Below are 15,977 nucleotides of genomic sequence, written 5' to 3' on the forward strand. Positions count from 1 at the left end.
GGGGGGGGGGAGTAGCGGTGGCGGGCTGGGCCGGCTGGGCCGGTTCTGGTGGGCTGCACGGGTGAGGCCAGGTAAGTCCTTCTCTCTCTCTCTTTTATTTTTTTCTTCTGTTTTGTTTTATTTAATTTCGTTTTGCCACTGTTTTGAATTTTAAACAAATTCAAACAATGCTAAAAACTCCTCTGAATAATTTTATTTGGCTAGATGGACTTTTCCAAAAGCTCATAAAATATTTCAGGGGTATTTGAAATTATATTCTAATTATATGAATATAATTCAAATTCAAATAGCTAATGATTTAAATTCAAAGTCCCAAAAATAAATCCTTAAAAATGTTCAATATTTTGGTTGGGACCAGAACCCTTACCAAAAATTATCAAACATTTAAGAAGAGCCTTTTGGAGCAATGAATGAGATTTCTAGGGTTTTTGCCCCTCTTTTATTTAGGGTTTTGAGGCTTCCAATATTCCTCAATTCAAGTTTCAAAAATATAGACATGATGCACACATGAAGCTAGCCTAGAGCAATGCCAGAAGCTAGGGATGTGACACTTCGTCTTACGGCGTTCAATTTTTTTCTACGTGTAACATGCACTAATACAATATTCATGTGAAGATTTGGAAAATTTCAGGGGTCATTTGACCTTTTGAAGACATTTAAGTGATTTTCTAGCCATTTAATCACCGTAATTCAAATTTGAACTACATGTACATGCAACGAGTAACGATAACGGTTTGAAAAATCATATTTGTGTACTTGTGTGCGAGTTAATTCCATGTGCAGTAAATTAAAAGGAATTTTCAAACATATTGGTCTCACGGCATGGACACATGCATGGAGTGCCATGGCATTTTAATTCCAAAAAATTAAAAAATGATCAGAGAAACATGAAACCTTGCTTGATATAATGTCATGCCACCAAGATGATGTGGTAAAAAAATTGTCCTATTTGACAAAATTTTGGACACACATCCCTCACAAACCAGAGCAACCCACTAGAAGGCTCGTGGTTTCGAGAGGGAACAACGCATGTTTTATGACGAACGGGAGATAGCTTCCTCTTACGGCCTTCAATTTTTTTCAATGTGTAACGTGCACTAATACAACTGTCATGTGAAAATTTGGAAACTTTCAGGGGTCATTTGACCTTTTGAAGACGTTTAAGTGATTTTCTAGCCATTTAATGACCATAATTCAAATTTGAACTACATCTACATGCAACGGTTAACCATAACGGTTTGAAAAATCATATTTGTGTACTTGTGTGCGCGTTAATTCCATGTGCAATAAATTTGAAGGAATTTTCAAACATATTGGTCTCAGGGCATGGACACGTTCATGGAGTGTCATGGCATTTTAATTCCAAAAAATAAAAAAATGATCAAAAAAACATGAAACCTTGCTTGATGCAATGTCATACCACCAAGATGATGTGGTAAAAAAATTGGCCTGTTTGATGAAAGTTTGGACACACACCCCTCACAAACCGGAGCAACTCACTAGATGGCTCGTGGTTCCAAGAGGGAACAATGCATGTTTGATGAAGAACGGGAGATAGCTTCCTCTTACGGCCTTCGATTTTTTTCTACTTGTAACATGCACTAATACATCTGTCATGTGAAAATTTAGAAAATTTCAGGGGTCATTTGACCTTCTGAAGACATTTAAGTAATTTTCCAGCCATTCAATGACCGTAATTCAAATTTGAACTACATCTACATGCAACGGCTAACCATAACGGTTTGAAAAATCACATTTGTGTACTTGTGCAAGTTAATTCCATGTGCAGTAAATTGGAAGGAATTTTCAAACATATTGGTCTCATGGCATGGACACATGCATGGAGTGCCATGGCATTTTAATTCCAAAAAAATTAAAAAATGATCAGAAAAACATACCTTGCTTGATGTAATGTCATGCCACCAAGTTGATGTGGTAAAAAAATTGGCCTGTTTGACGAAAGTTTGGACACACACCCCTCACAAACCAGAGCATCTCACTAGAAGGCTCGTGGTTTCCGAGAGGGAACAATGCATGTTTGATGACGAAAGGGAGATAGCTTCCTCTTACGGCCTTCAATTTTTTTCTATGTGTAACGTGTACTAATACAACTGTCATGTGAAAATTTGGAAAATTTCAGGGGTCATTTGACCTTTTGAGGACATTTAAGTGATTTTCTAGCCATTTAATGACCATAATTCAAATTTGAACTACATCTACATGCAAGAGCTAACCATAACGGTTTGAAAAATCATATTTGTGTACTTGTGTGCGAGTTAATTCCATGTGCAGTAAATTAAAAGGAATTTTCGAACATATTGGTCTCACGGCATGGACACATGCATGGAGTGCCGTGGCATTTTAATTCCAAAAAAATAAAAAATAATCAGAAAAACATGAAACCTTGCTTGATGTAATGTCATGCCACCAAGATGATGTGGTAAAAAAATTGGCTTGTCTGACGAAAGTTTGGACACACACCCCTCACAAACCTAAGCAACTCAGTAGAAGGCTCATGGTTCCGAGAGGGACCCATGCATGTTTGATGACGAACGAGAGATAGCTTCCTCTTACGGCCTTCAATTCTTTTCTACGTGTAACGTGCACTAATACAACTGTCATGTGAAAATTTGGAAAATTCCAGGGGTCATTTGACCTTTTGAAGACATTTAAGTGATTTTCTAGTCATTTAATGACCATAATTCAAATTTGAACTACATCTACATGCAACAGCTAACCATAACGGTTTGAAAATTCATATTTGTCTACTTGTGTGCGAGTTAAAAATCATCAGACGATGTAAATATCTGGTGTTCAAAAAAGAAAATGTAAAATCTGGCAAGACAACCGGCCCCCACACAATTGGCACTCTATTTCGCGCCTTGAGGTTTGGAAGGTGACTGGCGGGCGTTATTAATCAGACACGGTTCTGCATTGGGACCGTCAGCTATTATGTTCACACACGGATTGTGTTGCGGGAATCGTGTGTAATTCAAACTATAGTACACGTAAATTCTGGCGACTGGCATGTGTACTGTTCCCGTCGATCTAGATTCCGGCCGCAAATAAATACTACCTTGCTCACGTCGTTCGACCTACATTCTCATCTACATCCTCCCCTTGCTCGCCTCTCTCTCTCTCTCTCTCTCAAACCTCTGCCGCGGCGCCGCCGGTCTGCCCACGCACCGACGAGGAGTCGCCGCCCTCAAGGACGCTTACTCGAAGAGCAGCAACAAGCACCCCTACGCGTCGCCGGACGAGGTTGCGTCGGACCCCCAACTTTGGATTTGTTTTGGGGCGAGTATGATATTTGTCTTTGGAAGTCGTTGCCGCCATTTGAGAAAGCCAGGCAAGTGGCTTTCAAGAAGGAGATGGTGGAGGAGGATGCCAGGTACCGGGTGTCCTGTGAAGCTCGTGATGCCGCCTGGAAAAAGGAGGCGGTGGAGCTTTGGGGGCGGACGCGTCGTCGTGCGGAGGAGGTGTACGAAGACGGGTACTTCGTGAGGAAGGCCAAAGGCGCTAGGCACCTCGTTGTTGCGTAGAGGTGGGCCAATAAGCTCCAGCGTGCCACTGATGAGGAGCTCCGGTGGGTGCCCAACAAAATGGAAAGATCATTCTCGCTCGTCCGCGTGCAAGAGGCAGATCGGTACATCAAGCGCTGCGAGGCGGAGGAGGCGGAGTACTGCCTCGCGCTGGGAGGACGCCGCGCACCAGGGAATTGCTAGCGAGGGGCTGCCGGAATACTGGCCCTAGGAGGGATTATTAGTTTTTGTATTGTTCGTTTTCAATTTTATGCATTGTACCTAGTAGTTAAGTATCATCACGTATATGTGATGATATTATATATATTCTGTGATGAACTAATGAACAATTAATATTATATATATATATATATATATATATATATATTACGAATTCCATTTTCTATCTGTTTTTTGTATACTAATTTGAATCTAGCTGTTATCATCCACATATACAAAATGGAAAGCATATAAAGACGCATTGGAACAGAACATATAAGAACGAAAAACAGAGTACACACACTGAAACAGAGCAATACTATGATTGATGTGAATACATAGCTATCAACGTCGAAACGACTCAACAAAATAAAACACGTCCATGAGACCATGACCAGCAACCCTTGGCTACGGTAACTCTTGGCTCTGCCTGAACTCGTGCAGGCGTTCGTCCAAGCGATCAACACGCTTGCGGTACATCTGGAGCGCGATCTCGAGGTCCTAGTTGGCTATTTCATCGGAGATCAACACCTTGAGGATGCGACGACCATGTTCCTCTACTGCGCCCAGGTGGGTACCTGGGCCAAGGAGGCGATTGAGCCTACCGACCAACGCCTTGGCATCGAGCGGGCCGTGGACAAGGCGAACGGCGTGACCCATGCGAACGGTGCGGCAGGCGTCCGGTGCAAGTACGGCGCGGCCGGCCTCTGGTGCAAGTACGGCGCAGAGGGCCTGTGCCCACTCCTGGCGAGGAATGGGGGTACTGATGGGACGTGTACCCAGCTGCGATGCCCTGTCGATAGCAGGCAAGCGCCGATGGATCCGCTCTTGCTATTCAGCGCACCGCGTCTCTCGCTCTGCGGTGCTCCAACAGTCTCGCCGTGCGGCGAGTTGCAGTCTATCGGCGCGAACGTGCCTAACTTGCTCTGTGGCACGCCATCGATCATGTTATGCGGCGAGCTACACCCTCTCGGTGCTGACATGCCTCTTGAGCCGCAGCGCTGAAGCACCATGCGCCAAGGTCTACTCAACCCTGGCGATGACGCGCATCACGGTGTCTTCCATCGTGTTGCCAGCGAGCTCCATGGCCTCGAGGGGCCGTGGCGCCTTCTAGTTTTCCTCCTCGACCAGGTTGATGGCAGAGGCAACACTTTGGTGGGTTGGCATGCTTGGAAACGGTGGATGTGCTATAGGCTGCGCTTGTTGCCTCCGTGCGCCGCGCGCCGCCTAGGTTTATGCGCAATATCGCTGGGTGGCGGGAAACAGGTGAGGAAATGGCAGGAAACGGTGGCGTTTTCATAAAACGCCATCAATTCATGGAAACTTAGTATATAAGGAACATCGAGCTAGCACAAGAAGTAGATGATGATGAGATGAACACGTACCACACTTGGGAACCCGTCGGTGATGAATTCATCAATCGCAAATGGTTATACACTAGTAAGCGTTTTCCCACAACACACACGGCTTATTCCATCACAAACAGGTCAGATGGATCAACTCTATGCCACATATCGCACATTGTCAAAAAGTAATGCGGTAGACCTTCTTTAACATGTGTTAAAAAATAAAAAAACAAGGACCTCGAGGTTAAATTAACTCATGTGATGGGTCATATCAGCCATTTAATTTGACAGATATGACCCATCCTATTACTTAATTTAACATCAACACAACTTCCCATCCAGTCACCCATCTGATGGCTGCTCCAGCCTGAGCACACTTAACTTGATAGTTCTCTTACATGAGCTATTGGTGGAACAGCTAGTCCTTGCTGATATAGGATGCCTCTTCACATCCTTATGGCGTATCCTGATGACCGCCCATCCCCCAATGACCAATATATGTTGTGTAGCCAGAGCATATCACATACATCTTATGAGAAGCAATCGAATGTGTTATTATCGGTCTTCGCACACATTTTTGATTACAGACCTGTTTGCCGCGTATCACACACATCTTGTTATATTGAACCGTTTCTGTTCTCTTATCTCAACGCAAACAGTTCATCCGAGTGAACCGCATGTCGTATATCGCACACACCTTGATCTGGCTGACCGTTTCTTTTGTGTTGCCTAATCACAAACAGTTCATCCGAGTGAAGCGTATGCTACATATCACACACCTTCATCTGGCAGCCTGTTTCTTTTGTTCCTCCTCATTGCAAACAGTTAATTTAACTGAACCGTATGCCCTGAATCGCACATGCAACCAAAATCTGAACCGTGTTTGATTCATCCATCATCGCAAACGTTTTGCACCTTTTGACGGTTTTTTACAACACCGTTTGCGATTATTGCATCGCACACAGTTTCGTTGAAGGGTGTCTGATTGTAGTGTCGCGTTAGCAGCATCCTGCAGTAGTGGGCATTCTTCTTCTTGCCTCTCTCTGGATTTTGCTTGCAAATTGTCTTGTTATGTCCAGCAGTCCCACACATTTAGCAAATAATTACAATGCCATGCTTTCTCATTTTTTTGCTAGGCTTAGGTTTCTCTGTTTCTTCCCTCCTCCTATCATTATTCTTAGGCCTACCTGGCATGTTGTCTGGTATGGTTGCATATGCTGGGGCTTGAGGCCTAGGTTTGTCAGAAACTGGCCACATTTCTCCACCTTCTACGGATTCCAAACAATGTTCTAAATTTTGTTGAATACTTCAACAAAATAATAGGGAGCAATGAAATCTTCCACTTTTTGCCACACTTGAAGATAGTTGTTATTGCATGGGAACAAGGAAGACCTGCCAGTTGGAAGTAGCCACATGAGCATGTCCTATTGTCAAGACTCACTGTGTACTGCATGTTGGGAAACGTTGCAAGGAAAAACCAAAAAAATTCTACGCACACGCAATGATCTATCCATGAAGATGCATAACAACGAGGGGGAGAGTGCGGAACAGTTTCACAATGCGGTTGATGTAGTTGAACTTTCTTCGCGCTCCACCGATCGAGTACTGAACGTACGACACCTCCAAGTTCTGCACACATTTAGCTCGATGACGTCCCTCGTATTCTTGATCCAGCAAGACATCAAGGAAGTAGAGTTCCGTCAGCAAGATGGCGTGGTGACGGTGACGGTGTAGTGATCCTCGTAGGGCTTCGCCTAAACACCGCGATAATATGACCGGGGGTGTAAACTTGGAGGGGGGCGCCGCACATGGCTAACAATTGATGTTGTGTGTTCTAGGCGCCCCCTACCCACATATATATAGGTGGGAGGGGGAGGGGAGCAGCTGGGGTGCACCCCAAGTAGGCCGAATCCTACTTGGGGTCTTCCTGAATTCGGTCTCCCCCTTCCATAATTGCTAGAAGCAAAAAGGGAAGAGGGAAGAAGAGAAGGATGGGGGGGGGGCGAACCCCCTCTTCTCCTTCCCCAATTCGACCTACTACCATAGGGGGGCGCACCACCCCTTGTGGGCTGGTGTGCTCCGCTCTCATGGCCCATATGGCCCATATATTCTCCCCGGGGGTTCCCGTAACCCCTTCGGTACTCCGATAAATACCTGATACACTCCGGAACACTTTCGGTGTTCGAATACTATCGTCCTATATATCAATCTTCATGTCTCGACCATTTCGAGACTCCTCGCCATGTCTGTGATCTTATCCGGGACTCCGAACAACATTTTGTCACCAAATCACATAACTCATATAACGTTATATCATTGTTGAACGTTAAGCATGCGGACGCTAAGAGTTCGAGAACTATGTAGACATGACCGAGACACCTCTCCGGTCAATAACCAATAGCGGAACCTGGATGCTCATATTGGCTCCTACATATTCTACGAAGATCTTTATCGGTCGAACCGTTATGACAACATACGTAATTCCCTTTGTCCATCGGTATGTTACTTGCCCGAGATTCGATCGTCGCTATATTCATACCTAGTTCAATCTCGTTACCGGAAAGTCTCTTTACTCGTTCCGTAATACATCACCGCGTGACCAACTCCTTAGTCGTTTGCTTGCAAGCTTATGATGTGTATTACCGAGAGGGCCCAGAGATACCTCTCCGATACTCGGAGTGACAAAATCTTAATCTCGATCTATGCCAACTCAACAAACACCTTCGGAGATACCTGTACAACATCTTTATGATCACCCAGTTATTTTGTGACTTTTGATAGCACACAAGGCATTCCTCCAGTATCCGGGAGGTGCATAATCTCATAGTTGAAGGAATAAGTATTTGACATGAAGAAAGCAATAGCGATAAAACTGAACGATCATTGTGCTAAGCTAACGGGTGGGTCTTGTCCATCACATCATTCTCCTAATGATGTGATCCCGTTATCAAATGAAACACATGTCCATGGTTAGGAAACCTTAACCATCTTTGATCAACGAGCTAGTCAAGTAGAGGCTCACTAGGGACACGGTGTTTGTTTATGTATTCACACATGTATTAAGGTTTCCGGTCAATACAATTCTAGCATGAATAATAAACCTTTATCATGAATAAGGAAACACAAAATAACAACTTTATTATTGCTCTAGGGCATATTTCCTTCACTGCCTTTTTCTCCCAGTGAGACGTTTGACTTCAAATCCATCTTTGCCATTCCAAAGTACCTCCATGAACTGTGCCCTTGCTATGCTACTCTTCAACTTCTTAAAAGCACTTGGGCATATTTTTCCATGGAACTTTTGAATTTTGGCCCTTTGTTCCTGAAATCTAACAAATATCTTTTTCTTGATTTTTTCTTGCATTGAAATTAGTGGATAAAACCTTGCTTCAACAATTGCATGATTAAAAGATTCACAAAGATTATTGTCAACTGATTCACATTTGGAACCCACTGGAAAAAATGCCCTTGCCCAGTGTACTGGCTCTGTTCTCATCATATCTTTTGCACCATCTGGTGTTTCTTGGGCTAGCTTTGCTTTGTAGTAGTTGAAGTCTTGCTTGTTTGCTGCTTTGGCAACTGCCCAGAACTTCTTCTGTCACTCATGTGCCCTATGATTCTTTCTCCAGTTAGCATAGATATATTCCTAGCACACAGTTTGTGCTCTGCATTTGGCAGCTAGTCCTTCATAGCATTAATCAGTCCCTTCTGCTGAACTGAAATGAACACCCATCCAGCTCCACTGTTATTATTGTCAAGATCTTTAATAAGCAAGCCAATAAACCACTTCCAGCTTTCATTTGTTTCCTTCTCCACAACAACCCATGCCAGTGGATACATTTGATTGTTGGCATCTCTACCAACAACACACATCAGCTCTCCTTTCACAGCCCCTTTGAAAAAACATCCATCTAATCCTATTACTTTCCTGCAACCAGCCTTGAACCCTAACTTTAGTGCATTAAAGCACACATAAAGGCTCTGAAATATGTTTTCTTCCATGTTTGTAGGATCCAAACAAACTGCAACAGTTCTTCCTGGATTACTTCTAAGCAGCTCCTGTTGGTAATCAAAAACCCTAGTGTACTCATTCTTCATTCCAGTTCTTAATTTGTCCATGACAAGCTTCTTTGCATGCTTGCACTTAGAAGTTGATACATCAACAAACATATGCTGGAGAACTGTTGCTTTCATGCTCTCAATCTTCCACATTGGATTAGCTAAAATGAAGTGCTTATATCTCTGAGCAATAACCTTTGCTGTCACAAGTCTGTTCTCTCTATTTTGTGCACATTCATGCTCATCATTAAAAGTAATAATATGAAACCTGATAGTCACTGCTGCAGGATGCTGCTAACGTGACACTACAATCAGAGACCCTTTGACAAAACTATGTGCGATGCATTAATCACAAACGGTGATGTAAAATACCCGTCAAAAAGATGCAAAACGTTTGTGATGAAGGATACATGAAACACGATTCAGATTTTTGTTGCGTGTGCGATGAGGGGCATACGGTTTAGCTCAATGAACTGTTTGCGATGAGGCAGAACAAAAGAAACAGGGCAGCCAGATGAAGGCGTGTGCGATATATGGCATACAATTCACTTGGATAAACTGTTTGTGATGAGGTGGAACAATAGAAATGGGCAGCCAAATGAAGGTGTGTGCGATATACGACATACAGTTCACTCGGATGAACTGTTTGCGTTGAGCCAGAGAACAGAAACAGTTCAACTTAATAAGATGTGTGTGATACGCGACAAACAGGTCTGTAATCGGAAATGTGTGGGAAGACCAATAACAACACATATGATTCCTGTTAACAAGTCATGTGTGTTGTGAGCAAACGATTCCTGGTATACAATTGTCAATGATGGATGAAATCATCACCGACGGGTTCCGTCGTTTAGTACGTGTGCGATGTCATTTGCTCTGTCTACAGAGCATCAACATATACTTAAAAAGACAGCATTGCAAAACCAAATTAAGCATACAATTGCACAAGTGATTACACAGATAACATTTTCACACACCAAAGTAAGCAATTACATGCATACTAAACTAGGAGAAACGAGGATCTAATAATCTACTTATTGTTGCGACCACGCTTGCCATTGCTCTGCTTCTACCTGGATCCCTGGCCATTTTGATGAAGGAGGCACTTCCTCATGTCAACGATCCGCCTGTACATCTTGTAGCTCGTGTATGCCTCCTTGGCCGCGTACACGACGTGGGCTTTGTCGAGTTTCTCCATCCAGGCCGAGTGCCAGGCACGCTTGTCCTTGTTGCAGGAATCCTTCATGTCTCTGTAGTAGGGGCGGCGAGGTGAACCAGTGAGTCCTTCTCATGCTCGTTGCTGCCCGAGATCTTGTATTGGTCCTGGATATCGACAAAATTCTGTCAGGTGATGCCCGAATTATTGAGCACCTTTACATTGTTAGTGATGTCCATCATAGCGAACATGTAGTGGGGGCTGTTGACAAACCTGGCGAAACACTCGCAAGGCCTTGTGGCCAGGCAGTAGTGGTAGATGAGGACATGGTTGCGCATGCACATCTAGGCGATGCTTGGGACGAGACCCGGCATGAGCGCGGGTGTACTCAAGGTCGAATCCGAGCACCTTGTACTTCTCCTCGGCAAGAAACAACTCCATGATGTGGATGGAGTGCTCCACCCAGACCGGGTTGTTGGCGTACACTTGATAACCCACAAGTATAGGGGATCGCAACAGCTTTCGAGGGTAGAGTATTCAACCTAAATTTATTAATTCGACACAAGGGGAGCCAAAGAATATTTTTGAGTATTAGCAGTTGAGTTGTCAATTCAACCACACCTGGATAAATTAGTATCTGCAGCAAAGTGTTTAGTAGCAAAAGTGATATGATAATAATAGTAGCGGTAGCAAAAGTAAAGATAAATGTTTTTGGAGTTTTGTAGTAGTTGTAACAGTAGCAACGGAAAAGTAAATAAGCGAAGAACAATATGTGAAAAGCTCGTAGGCAATGGATCAATGATGGATAATTATGCCGGATGCGATTCCTCATGCAATAGTTATAACATAGGGTGATACAGAACTAGCTCCAGTTCATCAATGTAATGTAGGCATGTATTCCGTAAGTAGTCATACGTGATTATGGAAAAGAACTTGCATGATATCTTTTGTACTACCCTCCCGAGTTTAGCGGGGTCCTTACGTAAACTAAGGGATATTAAGGCCTCCTTTTAATAGAGAACCGGAACAAAGCATTAGCACATAGTGAATACATGAACTCCTCAAACTACGGTCATCACCGAGAAGTATCCCGATTATTGTCACTTCGGGGTTGTCGGATCATAACACATAATAGGTGACTATAGACTTGCAAGATAGGATCAAGAACACACATATATTCATGAAAACATAATAGGTTCAGATCTGAAATCATGGCACTCAGGCCCTAGTGACAAGCATTAAGCATAGCAAAGTCATAGCAACATCAATCTCAGAACATAGTGGATACTAGGGATCAAACCCTAACAAAACTAACTTGATTACATGGTAAATCTCATCCAATCCATCACCGTTCAGCAAGCCTACGATGGAATTACTCACACACGGCGGTGAGCATCATGAAATTAGTGATGGAGGATGGTTGATGATGATGACAGCGACGAATCCCCCTCTCCGGAGCCCCAAACGGACTCCAGATCAGCCCTCCCGAGAGAGATTAGGGCTTGGCGGCGGCTCCGTGTCGTGAAACACGATGAAACTTTCTCCTTGATTTTTTTCTCCCCGAGACGGTATATATGGAGTTGGAGTTGAGGTCGGGAGGTGTCCAGCGGGCCCACGAGATAGGAGGGCGCGCCTTGGGGGGCGGGCCTGTCTCGTGGACAGCCCGTGGACCCCCTGGCCTTCATTCTTTTGCCAAAAATTCTTATTAATTCTGAAAAGTGCCTTCGTGGATTTCCAGGACATTTCGAGAACTTTTCTTTTCTACACATAAAACAACATCATGGCAGTTCTGCTGAAAACAACGTCAGTCCGGGTTAGTTTCATTCAAATCATGCAAGTTAGAGTCCAAAACAAGGGAAAAAGTGTTTTGAAAAGTAGATACGTTGGTGACGTATCAACTCCCCCAAGCTTAAACCTTTGCTTGTCCTCAAGCAATTCCGTTGATAAACTGAAAGTGATAAAGAAAAACTTTTACAAACTCTGTTTGCTCTTGTTGTTGTAACATGAAAAGCCAGCTTTCAAGTTTCAGCAAATATTATGAACTAACCATACTAACAATAACACATAGGTCTCACAATTACTCATATCAATAACATAATCAACTAGCGAGCTATAATAATAAAACTCGGATGACAATACTTTCTCAAAATAATCATAACATGATATAACAAAATGGTATCTCGCTAGCCCTTTCCGAGACCGCAAAACATAAATGCAGAGCACCTTTAAAGATCAAGGACTGCCTAAACATTGTAATTCATGGTAAAAGAGATCCAGTCAAGTCATACCCAATATAAACCAATAATAATGAATGCAAACAACAGTGTGCTCTCCAGCGGGTGCTTTTTAATAAGAAGGGTGATGACTCAACATAAAAGTAAATAGATAGGCCCTTCGCAGAGGGAAGCAGGGATTTGTAGAGGTGCCAGAGCTAAATTTTAAAATAGAGATTGAATAACATTTTGAGCGGCATACTTTTGCTGTCAACGCAACAACTATGAGATGGCTGTATCTTCCATACTACATGCATTATAGGCAGTTCCCAAACAGAATGGTAAAGGTTTATACTCCCCCAACCACCAACAAGCATCAATCCATGGCTTGCTCGAAACAACGAGTGCCTTCAACATACAACAACCCTCGGGGAGTTTTGTTTAATTATTTTGATTTGCTTTGATCTTTTTGGATCATGGGACTGGGCATCCCGGTTACCGGCCCTTTCTCGTGAATGAGGAGCGGAGTCCACTCCTCTTGAGAATAACCCACCTAGCATGGAAGATATAGGCAGCCCTAGTTGAAACATGAGGTGCTCGAGCATACAAAACAGAATTTCATTTGAAGGCTTGGAGTTTGGCACATACAAATTTACTTGGAACAACAGGTAAATACCGCATATAGGAAGGTATAGTGGACTCATATGGAACAACTTTGGGGTTTAAGGAGTTTGGATGCACAAGAAGTATTTCCGCTTAGTACAGGTGAAGGCTAGAAAAGACTGGGAAGCGACCAACTGAGAGAGCGACAACAATTGTAAACATGCATTAAAATTAATTTACACCGAGTACAAGCATGAGTAGGATATAATCTACCATGAACATAAATATCATGAAGGCTATGTTTATTTGATTCAACTACATGCGTGAACATGTGCCAAGTCTAGTCACTCAATTCATTTAAAGGAGGATACCATCCCATCATACCACATCATAATCATTCTAATAGCATGTTGGCACGCAAGGTAAACCATTATAACTCATAGCTAATCAAGCATGGCACAAGCAACTATAATCTTTAAATGTCATTGCAAATATGTTTACGTCATAATAGCTGACTCAAGAACAATGAATCATCATATTTACAAAAGCAAGAGAGGTCGAGTTCATACCAGCTTTTCTCATCCCAATAAGTCCATCATATATCGTCATTATTGCCTTTCACTTGCACGACCTAACGATGTGTATAATAATAAGAGTGTGCGTGCATTGGACTAAGCTGGAATCTGCAAGCATTCAACTCAAGAGAGAAGACAAGTAATATGGGCTCTAAGTTAAATAAACAATCATGCATATAAGAGCCACTAAGCATTTTCAATATAGTCTTCTCGACCCCCAAAAGAAAGAAAAGAAAATAAAACTATTTACACAGGAAAGCTCCCAACAAGTAAAAGAAGAACAAGAAATCTTTTTGGGTATTTCATTTTAATTTCTACTACAAGCATGAAAATTAAACTAACTAATTTTTTTGGTTTTTCTTAAGGTTTAGCAAACACACAAGAAGAAAGCTAGAAAAAGAAATTTAAACTAACATGGATAATACAATGAAAGAGTGTGAGCACCGATAACTAGTATGTGAACATGAATGTAAAGTCGGTGAGAAATACGTACTCCCCCAAGCTTAGGCTTTTGGCCTAAGTTGGTCTAATACCAAGGACTGTCACTACTCTCCCCGGTGTAGTGGGAGGTGTAATCAGGATACCACTGGCTGGTCATCTCCGGATCCCACTGGACAGATGATGCACGATAAGGGTCCAATTCAGGTTCCGGCTCAGGTTCAGGTTCCGGAGTAAAAGCTTGGGCTAGATGATTGTTCACGGCCTCCGGCATGACAAGACGACTTTCTGCAAGCAAATCAAACAACAGAGGCGCATGCAAAATAATATACTCAAAGTGTTTCTTATTGAATCTAAGTCTATAAAAGAGCATCTTCTCTTCATTGTCAACAATAAACTTGTGTGCTACCATGCTTTTGTAATCTAAAATGTGAGGAGGTAATTTTGTCTCCTCCTCCTCAAGGTGCCTAATGGGTATCTAAAAATGTTCAGCAAGACATGCATCATAGATACCTCCAAATATGGGACCTTTTGTATGATTCAGGGCTAGTCGTTTAGCAACGACGACACCCATACTTAAAGTATTGTCTCCCAGCAAAGCATGTTGAAGAATAATAATATCTGGAATGCTCAAGTTTCCACTATTCCCACGACCAATCAAGCATCTACTAGCAAATATGGCAAAGTAGCGTAAAACAGGAAAGTGTATGCTAGAGACTTTTGCCTCAAAGCCCTTCTTTGGCTCTTCAACATCAATTGTTTTAACGAAACCATCCACATCTTCATGATGGGGTTCCTCTAATTCTCCCTCATAAGGTATCCTACACACCGCGCAAAAATCACGTAAAGAGATTTCTCTGAATTCATCATATAAATGAAATGATACTGCACGCGGTGACTTCTTAGGAAAATAATAAAAGTTTTGCACAAAAGTATTGGTAAGTAAGAGATACTGATCGATTCGGTCGTTCATGAAACCGGTGAGGCCTGCAGTCCCGATTAAAGCATAAAAGTCTTCATGAATTCCGGCTTCTTTCAAGAAATCCTCACACGGCCATTCACATGACCGTACTTCCGCTAAGTGAGGAAGATTATACTTGGGTTTTTCCTTCTCTTTGTCTTGTTTTTCCTTAGAGCTTTGGCTAGAAGAGCCTTTAAAGAGCCTCCTTAACATTTTCTGAAAATTTCTGAAATTTTAGTAACTTCAAAATAAAAGTGAATAAAACTAAACAAGATTGATAGCAACTACTCCTACAAGTGCCTAGAGCCTATATCATGCATTGGAATTGCTTGGGACCTCAAAAATTTATCATGCAAGCTCAAGAACATGGTCACCTATGCAGCAAAAATTTGCAATGAATAAAGCACTAGAACAAAAACTATTTGGACCAATGGAGGAGTCACATACCAAGCAACAATCTCCCAAAGCAGTTTTGCGAATGGAGCTTTGAGCTAAGAGATCAAAAATCGCAGCAAAGCGAGCTAGAACTCGGGCTTGAGCTGGATGGGGATTTTTTTGGGTAGAAGATGAAGTGTGTGGGTGCTGGCATAAGTGGAGGGGACCCACTAGGGGCCCACGAGACAGGGGGGCGCGCCCTCCTCTCTCGTGGCCTGGTGCTTGCCCCTTTCGCAGTGTTTTCAGTGCCTAAAATCCTCAAATATTCCAGAAAAAATGATACTAAATTTGCAGGGCATTTGGAGCACTTTTGTTTTCGGACTACTTTTTAATGCACGGATAATTTAGAAAACAGACGGATAATACTATTTTTGCTTTATTTATTCTAAATAACAGAAAGTAAAAAGAGGGTACAGAAGGTTGTGCCTTCTAGTTTCATCCATCTCATGAT

This window comes from Triticum dicoccoides, chromosome 2B (genome assembly GCF_002162155.2).
Source record: "Triticum dicoccoides isolate Atlit2015 ecotype Zavitan chromosome 2B, WEW_v2.0, whole genome shotgun sequence".
Lineage (NCBI taxonomy): Eukaryota > Viridiplantae > Streptophyta > Magnoliopsida > Poales > Poaceae > Triticum > Triticum dicoccoides.